We start from the raw sequence: 21,633 nt of genomic DNA, 5'->3' as shown, positions 1-21,633 counted from the left end.
TTTGTTTAACATTTTTTGGTTACAACATGATTCCAATGTCATTGTGTTACCACAATTTTGATATTGCAAGTGCACCCTCTTAAAATCCTGTATTCTTCCACAGAGCAATGGCAGCCTCAGACCCTCAAGCCATGTTGCTTTGCATTGTTAATGCTGACCATACAAGGAAGATAAACCTCATCTCCCATCTGGCATCCGCTGTTGATGTAAACATTTTGAAGGAAAAGTTTGAGTTGAACCACGACTTCCGCTTGTAGTATGAAGACCCTGACATTGATGGACAACTTACCTGCCTGATGATCATTGAAGAGTTCCCACAAAAAGCAACACTGTACATTTTAGTGGAAGAAGGAGATTCAAGTTCTACTCCAACCACTGACAGAATTACGGGGACCATGTCTGTTCCCTCAGCCACGTGTTGTATCAGTTCCCAGAGCCCTATATTTCCTCAGCCCTATGTTCCCTCAGCTCTATGGTCCTTCAGTTATATCTTCTACACTAGGGATCGGCAGCCCAAATGAGAGAGACCTTTTTCAAATTCTCTCAATAGCTAGTATTTTTGGAGCTGCACTGAATGTACCCCTGTTTAATAGGGGGGAAACAAAAAATATGGACATTATAGACAACTGGATGTTATGTGATAACAAATATTTCACATAGCGTATATTTTTTACACCATCGATGTACACTCTAAAAAATGCTAGGTTATTTGGTTGCCCCAACTGCTGGTTTGCAGACGTTGTTGGAATATTTTCTTTAACACAATACCAAACGTATTTCTTATGGCCTTATTTTGAGGGCCTAGTTTTACCCTAATACAGGATCTTGAAACTCATACACATCACTTTCAACCAAACCACCATCATTATCATATTTCCCAGCATACTCTACAGCAGCAAGTTGCAAGTGAATAAAAATGTTTAATTGGAATTACGGTGTATGTCTCTTTCTGTTGGGGAAGGGGTGGCGTATGGGCTGGCAGTTGTGTTTGATCGGTGTTGTGTCCAAATCAAATCAAATTGTATTAGTCACATGCGCCGAATACAACAAGTGTAGACTTTACAGTGAAATGCTTACTTAAGAGCCCCGATCCAACAATGCAGTTAAAAAATATATATGGATAAGAATAATAGATAAAAGTAACAAGTAATTAAAGAGCAGCAGTAAAATAACTATAGCTAGACTATATACAGGGCGGTAATGATACACCGTCAATGTGCGGGGGCACCGGTTAGTTGAGGTAGTATGTACATGTAGGTAGTGTTATTAAAGTGACTGCATAGATGACAAGAGTAGCAGTGTTGTAAAGAGGGGGTGGGGGGCACTGCAAATAGTCTGGGTAGCCATTTTACTAGATGTTCAGGAGTCTTATGGCTTGGGGGTAGAAGCTGTTTAGAAGCCTCTTGGACCTAGACTTGGTGCTCCAGTACCACTTGCCGTGCAATAGCAGAGAACAGTCTGACTAGGGTGGCTGGAATATTTGACAATTTTTAGGGCCTTCCTCTGACACTGCCTGGTATAGAGGTCCTGGATGGCAGGAAGCTTGGCCCCAGTGATGTGCTGGGCCATAGGCACTACCCTCTGTCGTGCCTTGCGGTCGGAGGCCGAGCAGTTTCCATACCAGGCAGTGATGCAACCAGTCAGGATGCTCTCGATGGTGCAGCTGTAGAATCTTTTGAGGATCTGAGGACCCATGCCAAATATTTTCAGCCTCCTGAGGGGGAATAGGTTTGTCGTGCCCTCTTTACGATTGTCTTGGTGTGCTTGGACCATGTAAGTTTGTTGGTGATGTGGACACCAAGGAACTTAAAGCTCTCAACCTGCTCCACTGCACCCCCGTCGATGAGAATGGGGGCGTACTCGGTCCTCTTTTTCCTGTCGTCCACAATCATCTCCTTTGTCTTGATCACTTCGAGATAGAGGTTGTTGTCCTGGCACCACACGGCCAGGTCTCTGACCTCATCCCTGTAGGCTGTCTCATCATGGTCGGTGATCAGGCCTACCACTTGTGTCCTCTGCAAATGTATTGATGGTGTTAGAGTCCTGCCTTCCCATACAGTCATGAGTGAACAGGGAGTACAGGAGGGGACTGAGCACGCACTCCTGAGGGACCCCTGTGTTGAGGATCAGCGTGGCGGATGTGTTATTACCTACCCTTACCACCTATGGGGCAGCCCATCAGGAAGTCCAGGATCCAGTTGCAGAGGGAGGTGTTTATTCCCAGGGTCCTTAGCTTATTGATGAGTTTTGAGGGCACTATGGTGTTAAACACTGAGCTGTAGTCATTGAATAGCATTCTCACATAGGAGTGGATCTGTTGGGGCGGTATGCAAATTGGAGTGGGTATAGGGTTTCTGGGATGATGGTGTTGATGTGAGCCATGACCAGCCTTTCAAAGCACTTCATGACTACAGACATGAGTGCTACGAGTCGGTAGTCATTTAGGCAGGTTACCTTAATGTTCTTGGGCACAGTGACTATGGTGGTCTGCTTAAAACTTGTTGGTATTAGACTCGGACAGGGAGAGGTTGAAAATGTCAGTGAAGACACTTGCCAGTTGGTCAGCGCATGCTCGCAGTACATGTCCTGGTAATCTGTCTGGCCCTGCGGCCTTACTCACATCGGCTGCGGAAAGCGTGATCAGTCTTTCGGAACAGCTGGTGCTCTCATGCATGTTTCAGTGTTATTTGCCTCGAAGCAAGCATAGAAGTAGTTTAGCTCATCTTGTAGACTCTTGTTACTGGGCAACTCTTGGTTGTGCTTCCCTTTGTAGTTTGTAATTGTTTAACTTGGGTCAATGTTTCGGGTAGCCTTCCACAAGCTACCCACAATAAGTTGGGTGAATTTTGGCCCATTCCTCCTGACAGAGCTGGTGTAACTGAGTCAGGTTTGTTGGCTTCCTTGCTCGCACACGCTTTTTCAGTTCTGCCCACAAATTCTCTATGGGATTGAGGTCAGGGCTTTGTGATGGCCACTCCAATACCTTGACTTTGTTGTCCTTAAGCCATTTTGCCACAACTTTGGAAGTATGCTTGGGGTCATTGTCCATTTGGAACACCCATTTGCAACCAAGCTTTAACTTCCTGACTGATGTCTTGAGATGTTTCTTCAATATAGCCACAATTTTCTTGCCTCATGATGATCTAGTTTGTGAAGTGCACCAGTCCCTCCTGTAGCAAAGCAGGAGGGACATGATGCTGCCATCCCCATGCTTCAGGGTTGGGAAGGTGTTCTTCGGCTTGCAAGCATCCCCCTTTTTCCTCCAAACATAACGATGGTCATTATGGCCAAACAGTTCTATTTTTGTTTCATCCGACCAGAGGACATTTCTCTAAAAAGTACGACCTTTGTCCCCATGTGCAGTTGCAAACCATAGTCTGGCTGTTTTATGGCGGTTTTGGAGCAGTGGATTCTTTCTTGCTGAGCGGTCTTTCAAGTTATGTCGATATAGGACTCGTTTGACTGTGGATATAGATACATTTGTACCTGTTTCCTCCAGGATCTTCACAAGGTTCTTTGCTGTTGTTCTGGGATTTATTTGCACTTTTCGCACCAAAGTATGTTCATCTCTAGGAGACAGAAGGCGTCTCCTTCATGAGCGGCTGCATGGTCCCATGGTGTTTATACTTGCGTACTATTGTTTGTACAGATGAACGTGGTACCTTCAGGCGTTTGGAAATTGCTCCCAAGGATGAACCAGACTTGTGGAGGTCTACAATTGTTTTCTGAGGTCTTGGCTGATTTCTTTAGATTTTTCCATGATGTCAAGCAGAGGCACTGAGTGTGAAGGTAGGCCTTGAAATACATTCACAGGTACACCTTCAATTGACTCAAATTATGTAAATTAGCCTACCAGAAGCTTCTAAAGCCATGACATCATTTTCTGGAATTTTCCAAGCTGCTAAAAAGGCAATGCCAAATTAGTGTATGTAAACTTCTGATCCTCTGGAATTGTGATATAGTGAATTATAAGTGAATTATTCTGTCTATAAACAATTGTTGGAAAATGACTTGTCATGCACAAAGTAGATGTCCTAACCGACTTGCCAAAACTATAGTTTGTTAACAAGAAATTTGTGGAGTGGTTGAAAAATCAGTTTTAATGACTCCAACCTAAGTGTATGTAAACTTCTGACTTCAACTGTATATCAAGAAAAAAAGCTGTATAAATGTCACTGTGGGGACCACGTCATCGATGCACTTATTGATGAAGGTGTACTACTCAATGCCATCGGAGGAATCCCGGAACATATTGCAGTTTGTGTTTGCAAAACAGTCTTGTAGCTTAGTATCTGCTTCCTCTGACCACTTTTTTATTGTTCTAGTCATTGTTGCTTCCTGCTTTAATATTTGCTTGTAAGCAGGAATCAGGAGGGTAGTATTATGGTCAGATTTGCCAAATGGAGGGCTAGAGAGAGCTTTGTATGCATCTTTGTGTGTGTGGAGTATAGGTGGTCCAGAGTTATTTTTCCTCTGGTTGCACATTTAACATGCTGATAGAAATATGGTAAAACAGATTTAAGTTTCCCTGCATTAATAAACATATTAGGCGGATTTGGGCAGTCTTGACATATCATTTTTAACATACATGCAATGGTTCATTGAATCAGTCTAAAACTTTGCACATACACTGCTGCCATCTAGTGGACAAAATCGAAATTGCACCTGGGCCGGAATAGTACATTTTGGCCTTTCTCTTGCGTTTCAAAGATGATGCTACAGAAAATACAAAAGAACGGTTGTTTTTTTCCTTTGTATAATCTTTTACCAGATCTATTCTGTTATATTCTCCTACATTCCTTTCACATTTCCACAATGTTCAAAGTGTTTCCTTTCAAATGGTACAAGAATATGCATATCCTTGCTTCAGGGCCTGAGCTACACGCAGTTTGATTTGGGTATGTCATTTCAAGTGAAAATTGAAGAAAAGGGGCGTATCCTTAGGAGGAAAATCGCTGGCTACTGGGAGCGCTCCCTCTGGGTGAGATTTTTCGTGTTTGCTTATGGCAGAATACAGCTCATTGAATGCTGTCTTAGTGCCAACCTCTGACTATTTTGGTTTGTAAACAACTACTAAAAATACAGAAACTCTCTCAGTAGGTAGTGTGGTCTACCACTTATCATGAGATACTCTTCCTCAGGTGAGCAAGTGCTTGAGACTTCCTTAGATATCGTGCACCAGCTGTTGTTTACAAAAAACATAGACCGCCGCCCCTTGTCTTACCAGACGCCACTGTTCTATCCTGCTGGTACATCGTATAACCAGCCAGCTGTATGTTGATATTGTCATCGTTCAGCCACGACTCCATGAAGCATAAGATATTCGTTTTTAATGTCCCGTTGGTAGTTAAATTTCCCGCTAACTCTGCGATTTTATTTTCCAAAGATTGCACGTTTGCTAGCAGAATGGAGGAAAGTGGCGGTTTATTCTATCACCTACAAATTCTCAAAGGCAGCTCGACCTTCGGCCCCTCTTTCTCCACCTCCTCTTCACACAGATCACGGGGATCGGGTGCGTGTTCTCGAAGAAGGAGTATATCCTTCGCGTTGGGCTCGTCAGAGTCGTGAAAGGGAAAAAAGGATTCTGCTAGTCCATTGTGAGTAATCGCAGTCCTGATGTCTAGAAGTTATTTTCGGTTATAAGAGGCGGTAGCGGCAACATTATGTACAAAATAAGTAAAACAACGCAAATAAACGAACAAAAAAATACAATTGGCTGGGGGCAAGTAAAACATCTGCCTTCTTCTCCGGTGCCATCTTACAGGGTTGGTACTGGTGTTGTCCCTGGGACCATGAAAACCTGGGTTGGAAATGGTGTTGGAAGTCGTGCTGTAACTGTAGTCCAGGGGTTGGTGCTGGGTCTGGGGACCGGAAAACAGGAACCGGGAATTGGGGTTGCTGCAGGTGCTGGATGAGGATCTGGGTCTGTAGATGGGAGGAAAGACAACCTGAGGAGCAAGCCAACACACAAGGGAGCCCCAGACCCAGAGGTCAATAGTAGCACTCTCCCTGTGGCCTGCTCGCTTCGGGTGAAGATCTGGTCCGTCCTCCGCGCCTCATCTTGTGGTCTGGTGCTGGAAAGCGGATGTGGATTGATGATGGGACTGGTGCTGGATCTGCAGAAGGAAGGAACGACAACCTGAGGAGCAAGCAGGCACGCCAGGGAGTCCTAGACCTGGGGGTCAGTGGTGGCAATCACCTGTGGTCTGCTTGCTCATGGTGAAGGTTTGACTGACATTCATGTGTTAAAGTAATGATGGACTGTCGTTTCTCTTGCCATAATATGGACTTGGTCTTTTACCAAATAGGGCGATCTTCCGCATATCAGCCCTACCTTGTCACAACACAACTGATTGACTCAAAAGCAATAAGAAGGAAAGAAATACCATACATGTACTTTTTAACAAGGCACACCTCTTAATTGAAATGCATTCCAGGTGACTATCTCATGAAGCTGGTTGAGAGAATGCCAAGCGTGTGCAAAGCTGTCAAGGCCAAGGGTGGCTACTTTGAAGAATATCAAATTGTAACGGCTGTCGTAATGTTGAAGTGACCAAATCGCAGGCGGGATGTGAATACTCATCTTTTAATGATAATGAAATAAGCAAACACGGAAAACAATAAACAAGAACGACTAAAGACAGGTTACCAGGCTATCCTTACAATAATAGCAGTGCTAATGAAACAACCCACAAACACAGATGACAAACACACTCCTAATATATGACTCCCAATCAGGAACAACGATAACCAGCTGTCCCTGATCGGGAGCCACACAGACCAACATAGAAACAGACATCCCAGAACACACATACACAGACTTCTTCTGCCACGTCATGACCAAAATACTACACAACTACTCCCTCTGCTGGTCAGGACGTGACACAAATATACAAAATATTTGTATTTGTTTCACTTTTTTGGTTACTATATGATTCCATGTGTTATTTAATAGTTTTGATGTCTTCAATATTATTCTACAATGTAGAAAATGTAAAAAAATAAAAACACATGAATGAGTAGGTGTCCAAACTTTTGACTGGTACTGTGTTATTGTAATAATGTTATACCCGGTGACGCTGCTGAAACATGAATGCACTTCCACCCGAAAGCTTGCAAGTTAAAATCTCCAAAGTATTTATGCACACATTACATGGTGTCCCTGCTCACTGCTTTTTGTTACATTGGTGATCTCAGATAATTGGACAATTACAGTGCCTTGCAAAAGTATTCACCCCCTTGGTGTTTTTCCTATTTTGTTGCATTACAACCTGTAATTTAAATAGATTTTTATTTGGATTTCATGTAATGGACATACACAAAATAGTCAAAATTGGTGAAGGATGTCACGGTTGTCGTAAGGAGAAGCGGACCAAAGTGCAGCGTGTGTGTCGTTCCACATTTTATTTACACTGTGAAACTTATGCAGTACATATAAATAAACTGAATGACAAAAACAACAAACCGTGACACAGAGGTGAAACATACACTGACTCAAAGATAATCTCCCACAAACCCAGGTGTAAAAAAAAAAAATACTTAAGTATGATCTCCAATTAGAGACAACGAGGACCAGCTGCCTCTAATTGGAGATCATCCCAAACAAAACCCCAACATAGAAATACAAAACTAGAACCTAAACATGGAAATAGAAAACATAGAAAAACACCCCCTGTCACACCCTGACCTACTCTACCATAGAAAATAACATCTTTCTATGGTCAGGACGTGACAAAGGGAAACAAAAAAAATTACTTGTTTCAAAAAATTCAAAAAAATGGAAAAGTGTTGCATGCATGTGTATTCATCCCCTTTGCTAAAAAGCCCCTAAATAAGATCTGGTGCAACCAATTACCTTCAGAAATCACATAATTGGTTAAATATACTGCTCAAAAAAATAAAGGGAACACTTAAACAACACATCCTAGATCTGAATGAAAGAAATAATCTTATTAAATATTATTTTCTTTACATAGTTGAATGTGCTGCCAACAAAATCACACAAAAATAATCAATGGAAATCCAATTTATCAACCCATGGAGGTCTGGATTTGGAGTCACACTCAAAATTAAAGTGGAAAACCACACTACAGGCTGATCCAACTTTGATGTAATGTCCTTAAAACAAGTCAAAATGAGGCTCAGTAGTGTGTGTGGCCTCCACGTGCCTGTATGAGCTCCCTATAATGCCTGGGCATGCTCCTGATGAGGTGGCGGATGGTCTCCTGAGGGATCTCCTCCCAGACCTGGACTAAAGCATCCGCCAACTCCTGGACAGTCTGTGGTGCAACGTGGCGTTGGTGGATGGAGCGAGACATGATGTCCCAGATGTGCTCAATTGGATTCAGGTCTGGGGAACGGGCGAGCCAATCCATAGCATCAATGCCTTCCTCTTGCAGGAACTGCTGACACACTCCAGCCACATGAGGTCTAGCATTGTCTTGCATTAGGAGGAACCCAGGGCCAACCGCACCAGCATATGGTCTCACAAGGGGTCTGAGGATCTCATCTCGGTACCTAATGGCAGTCAGGCAACCTCTGGCGAGCACATGGAGGGGTGTGCGGCCCCCCCAAAGAAATGCCACCCCACACCATGACTGACCCACCGCCAAACCGGTCTTGCTGGAGGATGTTGCAGGCAGCAGAATGTTCTCCACGGCATCTCCAGACTCTGTCACGTCTGTCACGTGCTCAGTGTGAATCTGCTTTCATCTGTGAAGAGCACAGGGTGCCGGTGGCGAATTTGCCAATCTTGGTGTTCTCTGGCAAATGCCAAACGTCCTGCACGGTGTTGGGCTGTAAGCACAACCCCCACCTGTGGACGTCTGGCCCTCATACCACCCTCATGGAGTCTGTTTCTGACCGTTTGAGCAGACACATGCACATTTGTGGCCTGCTGGAGGTCATTTTGCAGGGCTCTGGCAGTGCTTCTCCTGCTCCTCCTTGCACAAAGGCGGAGGTAGCGGTCCTGCTGCTGGGTTGTTGCCCTCCTACGGCCTCCTCGACGTCTCCTGATGTACTGGCCTGTCTCCTGGTAGCGCCCCCATGCTCTGGACACTACGCTGACAGACACAGCAAACCTTCTTGCCACAGCTCGCATTCATGTGCCATCCTGGATGAGCTGCACTACCTGAGCCACTTGTGTGGGTTGTAGACTCCGTCTCATGCTACCACTAGAGTGAAAGCACCGCCAGCATTCAAAAGTGACCAAAACATCAGCCAGGAAGCATAGGAACTGAGAAGTGGTCTGTGGTCCCCACCTGCAGAACCACTCCTTTATTGGGGGTGTCTTGCTAATTGCCTATAATTTCCACCTGTTTTCTATTCCATTTGCACAACAGCATGTGAAATTTATTGTCAATCAGTGTTGCTTCCTAAGTGGACAGTTTGATTTCACAGAAGTGTGATTGACTTGGAGTTACATTGTGTTGTTTAAGTGTTCCCTTTATTTTTTTTGAGCAGTGTATATTAAAGACACACAGGCATTTCAGTCTAAGCCAGCGTTTCCCAAACTCGGCCTACGGAACCCCAAGGACTGAGTTGATTTTTTGCCCTAACACTACATAGCTGATTCTAATGATTAAAGCTTGATGATTAGTCAATTTTTTATCAGCTGTGTAGTGCTAAGTCAAAAACCAAAATGTGCACCCCTTGGGGTTCAGAGGACTGAGTTTGGGAAACCTTGGTCTAAGCCTTCTTCAGTGTGTGTGAAGGAGTGCTCAACCATCATTCGGACTGTGTGTGTGTGTGTGTGTGCGCGTGTGTGTGTGTGTGTGTGTGTTCATGTCAGTGGAGGCTCCTCAGAGTAGAAAGGGGAGGACCACATTTAAAATGTTATCTTTTTTAGATACAAATATACTGATCAATAATATAAACACAACCTAAAACAATTTTACTGAGTTACAGTTCATATAAGGAAATCAGTCAATTCAAATAAATTAGCATTAATCTAGGGATTTCACATGACTGGGCAGGGGCGCAGCCATGGGTGGGCCTGCGAGGGCATAGACCCACCCACTGGGGAGCCAGGCCCAGCCAATCAGAATGAGTTTCATCACCTGTCCGGGTGGCTGGTCTCCGACTATCCCACAGTTGAAGAAGCTGGATGGGGAGGTCCTAGGCTGGTGTGGTTACATGTGGTCTGCGGTTGTGAAGCTGGTTGAACGTACTGCCAAATTCTCTAAAATGACATTAGAGGCAGCTTATGGTAGAGAAAATCACAATATCTGGCAACAGCTCTGGTGGACATTGCTGCAGTCATAATGCCAATTGCACGCTCCCTCAACATCTGTAGAAATGTGTTGTGTGACAAAAGATTAACATTTTAGAGTGGCCTTTTATTGTACCCAGCACAAGGTGCTACTGTGTAATGATCATGCTGTTTAATCAGCTTCTTGATATGCCACACCTGTCAGATGGATGGATTGTCTTGGCAAAGGAGAAATGCTCACTAACAGGGATGTAAACAAATTTGTCCATAACATTTTAGAGAAATGAGCTTTTTGTGCGTATCGAACATTTCTGGGATCTTTTATTTCAGCTCATGAAAATGGGACCAACACTTTACATCTTGAGTTTATACACCCTGTTTTGCAATGAAGGTCTACAGTAGCCTTGACAGCATTCTGTCGGAGGTCAGCTAACTTCTGTCCTCCTCTGGGTGTTTTTGACTTCAATACAAAACCTAGGACGCTCGTGGTTCTCATCCCCTTCCATAGACTCACAGTACACAGTAATTATGACAACTTCTGGAGGATGTTCTCCAACCTATCAGAGCTCTTGCATCATGAACTGACATGTTGTTAACCCAATCAAAGGATCATAGAATGAGTCTAATACTGAACGCATAACCTACAGCTAGCTAACACTGCAGTGCATAAAATGTGGTGAGTAGTTGACTCAAAGAGAGAGCAAGATTATAGTTGAACAGTTTTGAACAAATTAATTTCTTCAAAAATGAAGGAGATGTAAGAGAGAGAGAAACAGAGAGAGAGAGCCGTATGTTGTCATTTTTTCCACTTTCACTTACTTTGCTAGCGAACGCAGCTAGTTAGTCTAGTTTATGCAAACAGCCGGCTCAAACCGAGGGATGCAATGTTAGCTAGCTGGCTATGACTATCCAACACTGGAACTCTTCCAAGTCAAGGTATGTTTTGGGTTTTACTAATTTATTGCCACCGGGGCCTGCCGATGTAACTGCTAAATTGCTTACTGACTGTACACTGTACTGTATGATTGTAGCGGGTTTACTAATGCATTAGTTCTATTAGCTATGACGTTACTTTAGCTAATATGGTGACAATGATGTAGGCTGTGTTTTGCAGTTATGATATGAAGGTTTTGCTTGGAAAGTTTTTTTTTTATCTGGTCACAACTGTGTTGTGCATTGAAGTCCACTAGTGAAGGGAAGAGGTGAGTGGGGGAGAGCTCGTAGATGCGAGAAGAAATACAATGAGCTGTTTGTATGTGACTATGAAAGTGAACTGTTTGTGTGAGATCAGGGGTGTATTAATTCTGCTGATTATGTTGAAAAACGTTTCTTAAACGGAAGAAAACGGAACGAAACGGGGATAAAGAAACCTCAATTTGAGCAATAGAAACTCTCGTTTGCAACTGTTGAAATAATGATTGCACCCTAGATCAGCTAGATGCAGGCAAGAGTGTGCAAGGCGGTATTGAATGTGTCACTATCTGTACGTGTCACTGTCTGTCATCTCAAATCTTTCTCTCGACCTGTGTGCACCTACGTTGTAAACTTTCATTCATAGGCTAGGTTGTAGGAACCTCATGATGGGTATAGGGAAAATTCAAATATCATAGTAGCCTAAACCTATCGATGTTACATTGAACTGAGTGAATATAATATGAATGACAATCATCCAATATGCTGTAATAGAAAAAGGCCATAATCATTAAAAAAATGAATTGTCCTCTCTCATCTTAAACGGCACCGACCGCCACTGGTATGTGTGTGTATGTGTGTGTGCATCCATGTGTGTGCGTCTGTGTGGTACATGCGGGTGCCTGAGTTGGAAGAGGAAGGAGATAAAAGGTCTTGGAAGTAGCCTGGATGAAAACATGTCAAGCATGAATATTTATCCTCTGATTAACATAAGCATCAGCACAGTCCAGCCTCTCCCAGACCTGGGTTCAAGAGTATTTGAAATCTTTACATACTTTAGCAACACTTAACTGTGAAACCACAAACCCTGCCTATCTGGCACTCCAGACAGGCTCAAACAAAGATCAAAGTAATTGAAAAAAATGAAATACTGGTCTAGTCACCCCAGAGTAGAGGAGGATGTTTGAGGCTGGAAATGTGATTCCTCAGTCCACCGGCCACAGTCCATCTCAGTGGGTCTTCAATGTGTCCTGGGGAGGGTCATCTATCAGGGGTGGACTTAACAATTGGGGCACCGTTCCCAGGGACCTTGTGTCGTTTTCAATTGAAACCTATGAAGCATAGCAAAGTCTGCATCTGTCTTCCATGGATGGCTGTGACCCCAGTCAATTAATGTTTTCATGTGTGAGGTCCAAATATCTTTAATGCTCCCCCAGCGTAAGTTTATTTATGCGTGTGATGTCAGAATGCGCTCACTGTTCCAATTTGTATTGCTATGTTACAGGACAATTAACCCGCACTGCCCTCAAAGCAAGGAACGCTGCCTGCTAATTATCGATCGGATATGTTTCAAACCACAGCTTTATTTTAGAACAACAGTTTGAAATAAGGTGTGTTCCGCCTCCTCATCAATTCACATAGAAGTAGCCCATTTCACTGTGGAAAACAATTATATGTTTGAGGCACGCTATGCTAATGTAATGCAAGGATTAGATGAGCCGGAGAAATTTCTCTCTTCAATGAGAGCCCAAGTTTCCCCAGGTCAAGTATGCAGGCATTTGTTCATCTCGAGGCAGAATAGAACTTTCCCAAACTTTTTCCCTGGCGCATTTTCCCACTGGCGCCTGCATTGCCTTAATTGTTTTCCTTACCACTGATAACTTTGCACATACAGTTGAAGTTGGAAGTTTACATACACTTAGGTTGGAGTCATTAAAACTTGTTTTTCAACCACTCCACAAATTTCTTGTTATCAAACTACAGTTTTGGCAAGTCGGTTAGGACATCTACTTTGTGCATGACACAAGTAATTTTTCCAACAATTGTTTACAGACAGATTATTTCAATTATAATTCACTTTATCACAATTCCAGTGGGTCAGAAGTTTACATACACTAAGTCGACTGTGCCTTTAAACAGCTTGGAACATTCCAGAAAATGATGTCATGGCTTTTGAAGCTTCTGATAGGCTAATTGACATCATTTGACGCTTCCCATCCAACCTGACAGAGCTTGAGAGTATCTGCGGTGAAGAATGGGAGAAACTCCCCAAATACAGGTGTGCCAAGTTTGTAGCATCATACCCATGAAGACTCAAGGCTGTACAAAGTACTGAGTAAATGGTCAAAATATTTATGTAGTTTTTTTTATTTATAAATTTGCTAAAATTTCGAAAAACCTGTTTTTGCTTTGTAATTATGGGGCATTGTGTGTAGATTGATGGGAAAAAAACTATTTTAGCAATTTTAGAAGAAGGCTGTAACCTAACAAAATGTCAAGGGGTCTGAATACTTTCCGAATGCACCGTATATACACACCATATAAACAGTCACTCACACACACTACACTGACCCTCCCACACAAAAGCCACACACATTCACATACACTACATATGCACCAATGGCGGTCGGTGCTGTTTAAGATGAGGGAGGATGATCCTTTTTTTTTTATGAGCATGACCTTATTTCTATTACAGCACATTGGATTACTGTCATTCATATTATATTCACCCAGCTCAATGTAACATCGACAGATTTAGGCTACTACATGATGCTCAAATTTTCCCTGTACTCATCATGAGGTTGCTACAACCTAGCCTACGATTAAAGGAAAGTTTACAACGCTGGTGCACACAGGTCGAGAGAAAGATTTGAGGTGACAGACAGTGACACATTCACAGATAGTGACACATTAAATATTACACTCTTGCCTGCATCTAGCTGATCTAGAGTGTAATCACTAGTCCAACAGTTGCAAACCAGATTTTTTATTGAACTACTTCTAGGTATATACAGTATCTTGCACCCTCTTAATTTCGTTCTTTCTTCGCTATTGGCCAGATGTTCACAACAAATCGGCATCTTGTATCACATAATGTCATTTCTGGAATGCCATAAGAGTAGAAATACAGTATAGTAAATCTAGACTGAACAATATTGTAAACAGCGTTACAACCAAACCGAGAGCTATCTGTGTATGACAAATGGAGCAATGGAAAAGAAATGTAACCACTAAACATCTGAAAGTAAAGCCTGAGGGGAAAAATGCAAGCCAGAGAGGAGTGAGAGAAGGAAAGATTGAAACCTGCAGAAAGGGAAAAGAAAGAAGGCTTAATTGGGTCACCCTGTTGCAGGAAAACTTTCCTGCAAAGCAGGACATTTTTTACTTGTAGTGTATTTGAGGTTTAAAAAGGCTTCTGAGGTTTGTAATTTAAAAAATTACAATTTTTTTTTTATTAATTATTTATAATTCACATAGTTATTCACATATCCTGTTGCTGGAATATTATTTTCCTGCTGTAGCAAACTGGCTCAAATGATCCTATATCTGTACACTGAGCTTATTTCCCAATCTAATTCCACCACTCTCTCAAACCAGATCAGGTGCACTGTAAACCCCAATGTGCTGACAAAACCTGTTGCGCTTAATATATAGTACAGTTACTTAAAGTACAGTTACTTAAAGTGATTTTGTACTCATTACTCAAACCTATAGAGTCACTGTGACCCTGTAGGTGGTTCAGATTTGAGTTGTGTCAGTTCCTGGGGCCTTCATCAAATTCCTATGCGAATGTTCCATGCTCACATTTTAGTCTTTTTTTTTTTTACGCATTCGCATACGCATATTGACGCCTCACACTTTCACACTTCATGTACGCTGTTGCTACTCTGTTTATTACATATCCTGATTGCCTAATCACTTTTACCCATACCCACATATGCATACTGTATTACCTTAATTACCTCAACTACTGTACTGTACCTTGTACCCCTGCACATTGACTCAGTACTGGTACTCCTTGTAAATAGCCCCATTATTGTTTTTATTGTGTTACTATTTCCTTTTTTATTTAGCAAAATTTTGTCTTCCTTTAAACTCAACCTTTTTCAGAAAGTCTACAGCTGTTGTATTCCGCGCATCTGACCAATAACATTTGATTTGATGCATATCTCTCTCTCTCTCTGCGTCTCTAGCTCTCTCTTCTGTCGCATGCATATGGGTCTTTCTATAAACTAGAATACCAGTGAGGATTTCCTACACTGGAAAACTTGTTACAGCTGTTGATAAGTCATTGATAATAATCTGCCAATTTGTTCATGTCATTACATTAAAATATAAGAGGGAATCATAGCTATATCCAATAAAATTCAACAATTCATAAGTTCCCCAGCTCCCTTATAATTATTTGTGATTACATTTTTTATCCGTTTTTGCAAGAGATGTGGCCACTTTCATTTGTTTCCCACCGCTTCAATTGAAGGGTGTTGTGCTACTCTGTTGCAGTAAAACCATGTGTGGTTATTATGAGGACGACAACATCTAACGTTGGCTTCAACTTGGCTTTCCAAACAAATCCTTCCATTAAAAAAGAAACCTGGTTTTTGGTCCCTTTCTCATAATAAAAACAACGATGGTGAGATTAATGATACAGCTATTCATGTCTTTATTATGTGTGCCTGTGTTGGCCAAATACTGTAGATTTCAGAAATATCTCCATGCATGCATTCAATCTATGTATTTAGTCAGGCAATATCCACATTATTTGCACATATTTTAGAATGTAAAAATAATTTCAACATCAAGGCTTAAAAAATGCTTTAGTCTTAAAGTGGTGAAGTGGCACACTTCATGCATGCTTTTTGGGGAGGTGGGTTCTATATTATGCCCTATATGTACAATTATATAAATTATACAATTATATAACACTGAGGTCCTTGAAAATTACAATTAAGTGCTTGAAAAAGTCCCTGAATGTCCTTGAATTTGACTTGTCAATGTCTGTATGAACCCTGCTAAAGGATGTTTAGTCCTAGGCCTATGTTGAATAGGTGGAGTTATGGGCTAATTTGCATATATTCACTTTTATTCCTCTAAGTACACATGAGGAACTGCATACATTTTATTTTTATTTTGTTTCAAACCATTTTCAAATGTTTATCACAATGTCACACATTGGCCCCATTATTTATAGAAAGACCCATATGCACACATGATATTAGTGTTCTGTTACCTCTTAGGGACCCCTTAACGATTTTGCCAATTGGATTGGTCCCCTCTATCACACGGAACCCCACTAATCTACAGACGGAAATGCAAGAGGTGGCTAAAAACAGACATCCCTCCATCTTCTGCCAGCTTGCTACCTATGGCCCGGCTAGCTGTCTGAATCTCACTGGACCATTATGATCACTCGGCTAAGCATGCCTCTCCTTAATGTCAATATGCCTTGTCCATTGCTGTTCTGGTTAGTGTTTATTGTCTTATTTCACTGTAGAGCATCTAGCCCTGCTCATTATACCTTATCCAACCTTTCAGTTCCACCACCCACACATGCTATGACATCACCTGGTTTCAATTATGTTTCTAGAGACAATATCTCTCTCATCATCACTCAATGCCTAGGTTTACCTCCACTGTATTCACATCCTACCATACCTTTGTCTGTACATTATACCTTGAAGCTATTTTATCGCCACCCGAAACCTGCTCCTTTTGCTCTCTATTCTGGACGTCATAGACGACCAATTCTCATAGCTTTTAGCCGTACCCTTACCCTACTCCTCCTCTGTTCCTCTGGTGATGTAGAGGTGAATCCAGGCCCTGCAGTGCCTAGCTCCACTCCTATTCCCCAGGCGCTCTCTTTTGAGGACTTCTGTAACCGTAATAGCCTTGGTTTCATGCATGTTAACATTAGAAGCCTCCTCCCTAAGTTTGTTTTATTCACTGCTTTAGCACACTCTGCCAACCCGGATGTCCTAGCCGTGTCTGAATCCAGGCTTAGGAAGACCACCAAAAACTCTGAAATCTTCATCCCTAACTACAACATTTTCAGACAAGATAGAACAGCCGAAGGGGGCAGTGTTGCAATCTACTGCAGAGATGGCCTGCAGAGTTCTGTCCTACTATCCAGGTCTGTACCCAAACAATTTGAACTTCTACTTTTAAAAATCCACCTCTCTAAAAACAAGTCTCTCACGGTTGCCTCCTGCTATAGACCACCCTCTGCCCCCAGCTGTGCTCTGGACACCATATGTGAACTGATTGCCGACCATCTATCTTCAGAGCTCGTGCTGCTAGGTGACCTAAACTGGGACATGCTTAACACCCCAGCCATCCTACAATCTAAGCTTGATGCCCTCAATCTCACACAAATTATCAATGATCCAACCAGGTACCACCCCAAAGCCGTAAACACGGGCACCCTCATAGATATCATCCTAACCAACTTGCCCTCTAAATACACCTCTGCTGTTTTCAACCAAGATCTCAGCGATCATGGCCTCATTGCCTGCATCCGTAGTGGGTCAGCGGTCAAACGACCTCCACTCATCACTGTCAAACGCTCCCTGAAACACTTCAGCGAGTAAGCCTTTCTAATCGACCTGGCCCGGGTGTCCTGGAAGGATATTGACCTCATCCCGTCAGTATGAGGTGCCTGGTTATTTATTTTTTTAAATGCCTTCCTCACCATCTTAAATAAGCATGCCCTATTCAAGAAATATATGCATATATGAATATATGATATGCAACTTTTCAGGGAAGTTAGAAACCAATATACACAGGCAGTTAGAAAAGCCAAGGCTAGCTTTTTCAAGCAGATATTTTCTTCCTGCAACACAAACTAAAAAATGTTCTGGGACACTGTAAAGTCCATGGAGAATAAGAACACCTCCTTGCAGCTGCCCACTGCACTGAGGATAGGAAACTCTGTCACCACCGATAAATCCACTATAATTGAAAATTTCAATAAACATTTTTCTACGGCTGGCCTTGCTTTCCACCTGGCTACCCCTACCGCGGTCAACAGCACTGCACCCCCCACAGCTACTCGACCAAGCCTTCCCCATTTCTCCTTCTCCCAAATCCAGTCAGCTGATGTTCTGAAAGAGCTGCAAATCTGGACCCCTACAAATCAGCCGGGCTAGACAATCTGGACCCTTTCTTTCTAAAATTATCTGCCGAAATTGTTGCAACCCCTATTACTAGCCTGTTCAACCTCTCTTTCGTGTCGTCTGAGATTGCCAAAGATTGGAAAGCAGCTGCGGTCATCCCCCTCTTCAAAGGAGGGGACACTCTTGACCCAAACTGCTACAGACCTATATCTATCCTACCCTGCCTTTCTAAGGTCTTCGAAAGCCAAGTCAACAAACAGATTACCGACCATTTCGAATCCCACCGCACCTTCTCCGCTATGCAATCTGGTTTCAGAGCTGGTCATGGGTGCACCTCAGCCATGCTCAAGGTCCTAAACGATATCGTAACCGCCATCGATAAGAAACAATACTGTGCTGCCATATTCATTGACCTGGCCAAGGCTTTCGACTCTGTCAATCACCACATCCTCATCGGCAGACTCAATAGCCTTGGTTTCTCAAATGATTTCCTCGCCTGGTTCACCAACTACTTCTCTGATAGAGTTCAATGTGTCAAATCGGATGGCCTGTTGTCCGGGCCTCTGGCAGTCTCTATGGGGGTGCCACAGGGTACAATTCTTGGGCCAACTCTTTTCTCTGTATACATCAATGATGGCGCTCTTGCTGCTGGTGAGTCTCTGATCCACCTCTATACAGACGACACCATTCTGTATACCTCTGGCCCTTTTTTTGGACACTGTGTTAACAACCCTCAGGACGAGTTTTAATGCCATACAACTCTCCTTCCGTGGCCTCCAACTGCTCGTAAATGCAAGTAAAACTAAATGCATGCTCTTCAACCGGTCGCTGCCTGCACCTGCCCGCCCATCCAGCATCACTACTCTGGACGGTTCTGACTTAGAATATGTGGACAACTACAAATACCTAGGTGTCTGGTTAGACTGTAAACTCTCCTTCCAGACTCACATAAAACATCTCCAATCCAAAGTTAAATCTAGAATTGGCTTCCTATTTCGCAATAAAACATCCTTCACTCATGCTGCCAAACATACCCTCGTAAAACTGACCATCCTACCGATCCTCGACTTCGGCGATGACATTTACAGAATAGCCTCCAATACCCTACTCAATAAACTGGATGCAGTCTATCACAGTGCCATCCGTTTTGTCACCAAAGCCCCATATACTACCCACCACTGCAACCTGTACGCTCTGGCTGGCCCTCGCTTCCTACTCGTCGCCTAACCCACTGGCTCTAGGTCATCTACAAGACCCTGCTAGGTAAAGTCCCCGCCTTATCTCAGCTCACTGGTCACCGTAGCAGCACCCACCTGTAGCACGCGCTCCAGCAGGTATATCTCTCTGGTCACCCCCAAAGCCAATTCCTCCTTTGGCCGTCTCTCCTTCCAGTTCTCTGCTGCCAATGACTGGAACGAACTACAAAAATCTCTGAAACTTGAAAAATGTATCTCCTTCACTAGCTTTAAGCACCAGCTGTCAGAGCAGCTCACAGATCACTGCACCTGTACATAGCCCATCTATAATTTAGCCCAAACAACTACCTCTTCCCCTACTGTATTTATTTATTTATTTATTTTTGCTCCTTTGCACCCCATTATTTCTATTTCTACTTTGCACTTTCTTCCACTACAAATCTACCATTCCAGTGTTTTACTTGCTATATTGTATTTACTTTGCCACCATGGCCTTTTTTGCCTTTACCTCCCTTATCTCACCTCATTTGCTCACATTGTATATAGACTTATTTTTCTACTGTATTATTGACTGTATGTTTGTTTTACTCCATGTGTAACTCTGTGTTGTTGTATGTGTCGAACTGCTTTGCTTTATCTTGGCCAGGTCGCAATTGTAAATGAGAACTTGTTCTCAACTTGCCTACCTGGTTAAATAAAGGTGAAATAAAATAAACAAATAACGCTCGAATCCTGTTAACGGGATAGATTTGACAACATAAGGTAAATTGCAGACAATCCCAAATGTCTCAGTTACGCAATGAATGGTCGGTTTGTTCGATAAAGTCCTTCTTTATGTCACAAAAATGTCCATTTATTTGGCGCGTTTGATTCAACTCGCCCAACATGCCTACAAAGTATCTAATAAGTTACCTGTAAACTTGGTCCAAACATTTCAAACAACATTTCTAATCCAACCTAAAATTTAAATTATCGATAAAATTTAAAACGGAATAATGTTTCCAATACCGGAGAAAAACAACACGGAGCGTGCTCCTGTTCACGCGCACCAAAACACTAGAGTCCTTCTAAGTGACACATGGAAAGAAACTTTAGAGTGTTTTCTATCCAAATATACCAATTATATGCATATCCTAGCTTCTGGGCCTAAGTAACAGGCAGTTTACTTTGGGCACGCTTTTCATCCGGACGTCAAAATACTGCCCCCTAGCCTTAAGAAGGGACTTTGTGTCTCATGGCCAGGAGTTGGTTATGATTACACACTGTCATTACTTTCCCTGTTCCTCTAGTCCCACTGTGATCTACATTCGGATCTACATCCTGACTGGTTGCATCACTGCCTGGTATGGCAACTGCTCAGCCTCTGACCGCAAGGCACTATACTACTTAGTGTGTACATTGCTGGGGACAAGCTTCCTGCCATCGAGGACCTCCTATACGAGGCAGTGTCAGAGGAAGGCCCTAAAAATGGCCAGATTCCAGCCATCCTAGTCATAGACTGTTCTCTCTGCTACGGCAAGCGTTACCGGAGCACCAAATCTAGGTCCAAAAGGCTTCTTATTAACATCTTCTACCCCCAAGCCATAAGACTCCTGAACAGCTAATCAAAGTGCTATCCAGACCCCTCTTTTACGCTGCTGCTACTCTCTGTTTATTATCTATCCATGGTCACTTTAACTCTGCCTGCATGTACATATTACCTCAATTACCTCGACTAACCGGTGCCCCCGAACATTGATTCTGTACTGGTACCGCCTGTATATAGCCTCGCTATTGCTATTGTTATTTTACTGCTTTTTGTTATTTTAAATGTTTTTTTACTTATCACATTTTTCTTCTTAACTTCTTAAAGCATTGTTGGTATATACCTGTTGTATTCGGTGTATGTGACAAAACATTTGATTTGGTTGTTAGAGTTTACAGTGGACCCATCAAACCCGGCACAAATCTGCTGTCCGTCTACAGCTTGCTGACAGGAAGTGACAAACTGTGTTCATATCCTTTCCTCCTTCCTCCTGTGTGTGTGTGTTATGCGTGCATGCATGCGTGCGTGTGTGTGTGTGTGCGTGCGTGCGTGTGTGCGTGCGTGTGTGTGTGTGTGTCTCTCTCAGGGTGTCGTATTAAGTGGGATGAAGTAAGGTGCTAACATCCATTCTTTCTGTGTGGGTGCATGTGTGTGTGCATGCATGCCTCTTTGTGTGTT

The 21,633-nt window shown here is 42.8% G+C and overlaps 1 protein-coding gene across 2 annotated transcripts in view; it reads left to right on the top strand.

The window, feature by feature from the left end:
* LOC106583994 (pituitary adenylate cyclase-activating polypeptide type I receptor) overlaps window positions 1–21,633 on the top strand; it is a 77,544-nt gene that overhangs the window by 18,509 nt on the left and 37,402 nt on the right. The window contains exon 3 of one of the 2 annotated variants that reach the window (XR_014382284.1): window positions 104–890. The exons of the other annotated variant lie outside the window; for it this stretch is intronic. The gene's annotated coding sequence lies outside the window, so the exon portion shown is untranslated. Of the gene's footprint in view, window positions 1–103; window positions 891–21,633 lie in introns of those variants that run through there. 2 annotated transcript variants of the gene reach the window in all.

Source organism: Salmo salar, chromosome 23 (assembly GCF_965601325.2).
Source record: "Salmo salar chromosome 23, fSalSal1, whole genome shotgun sequence".
In the NCBI taxonomy this organism is placed as follows: domain Eukaryota; kingdom Metazoa; phylum Chordata; class Actinopteri; order Salmoniformes; family Salmonidae; genus Salmo; species Salmo salar.
Note: the sequence above shows the minus strand (reverse complement) of the source record. Positions and strands in the feature narration are given on the sequence as shown.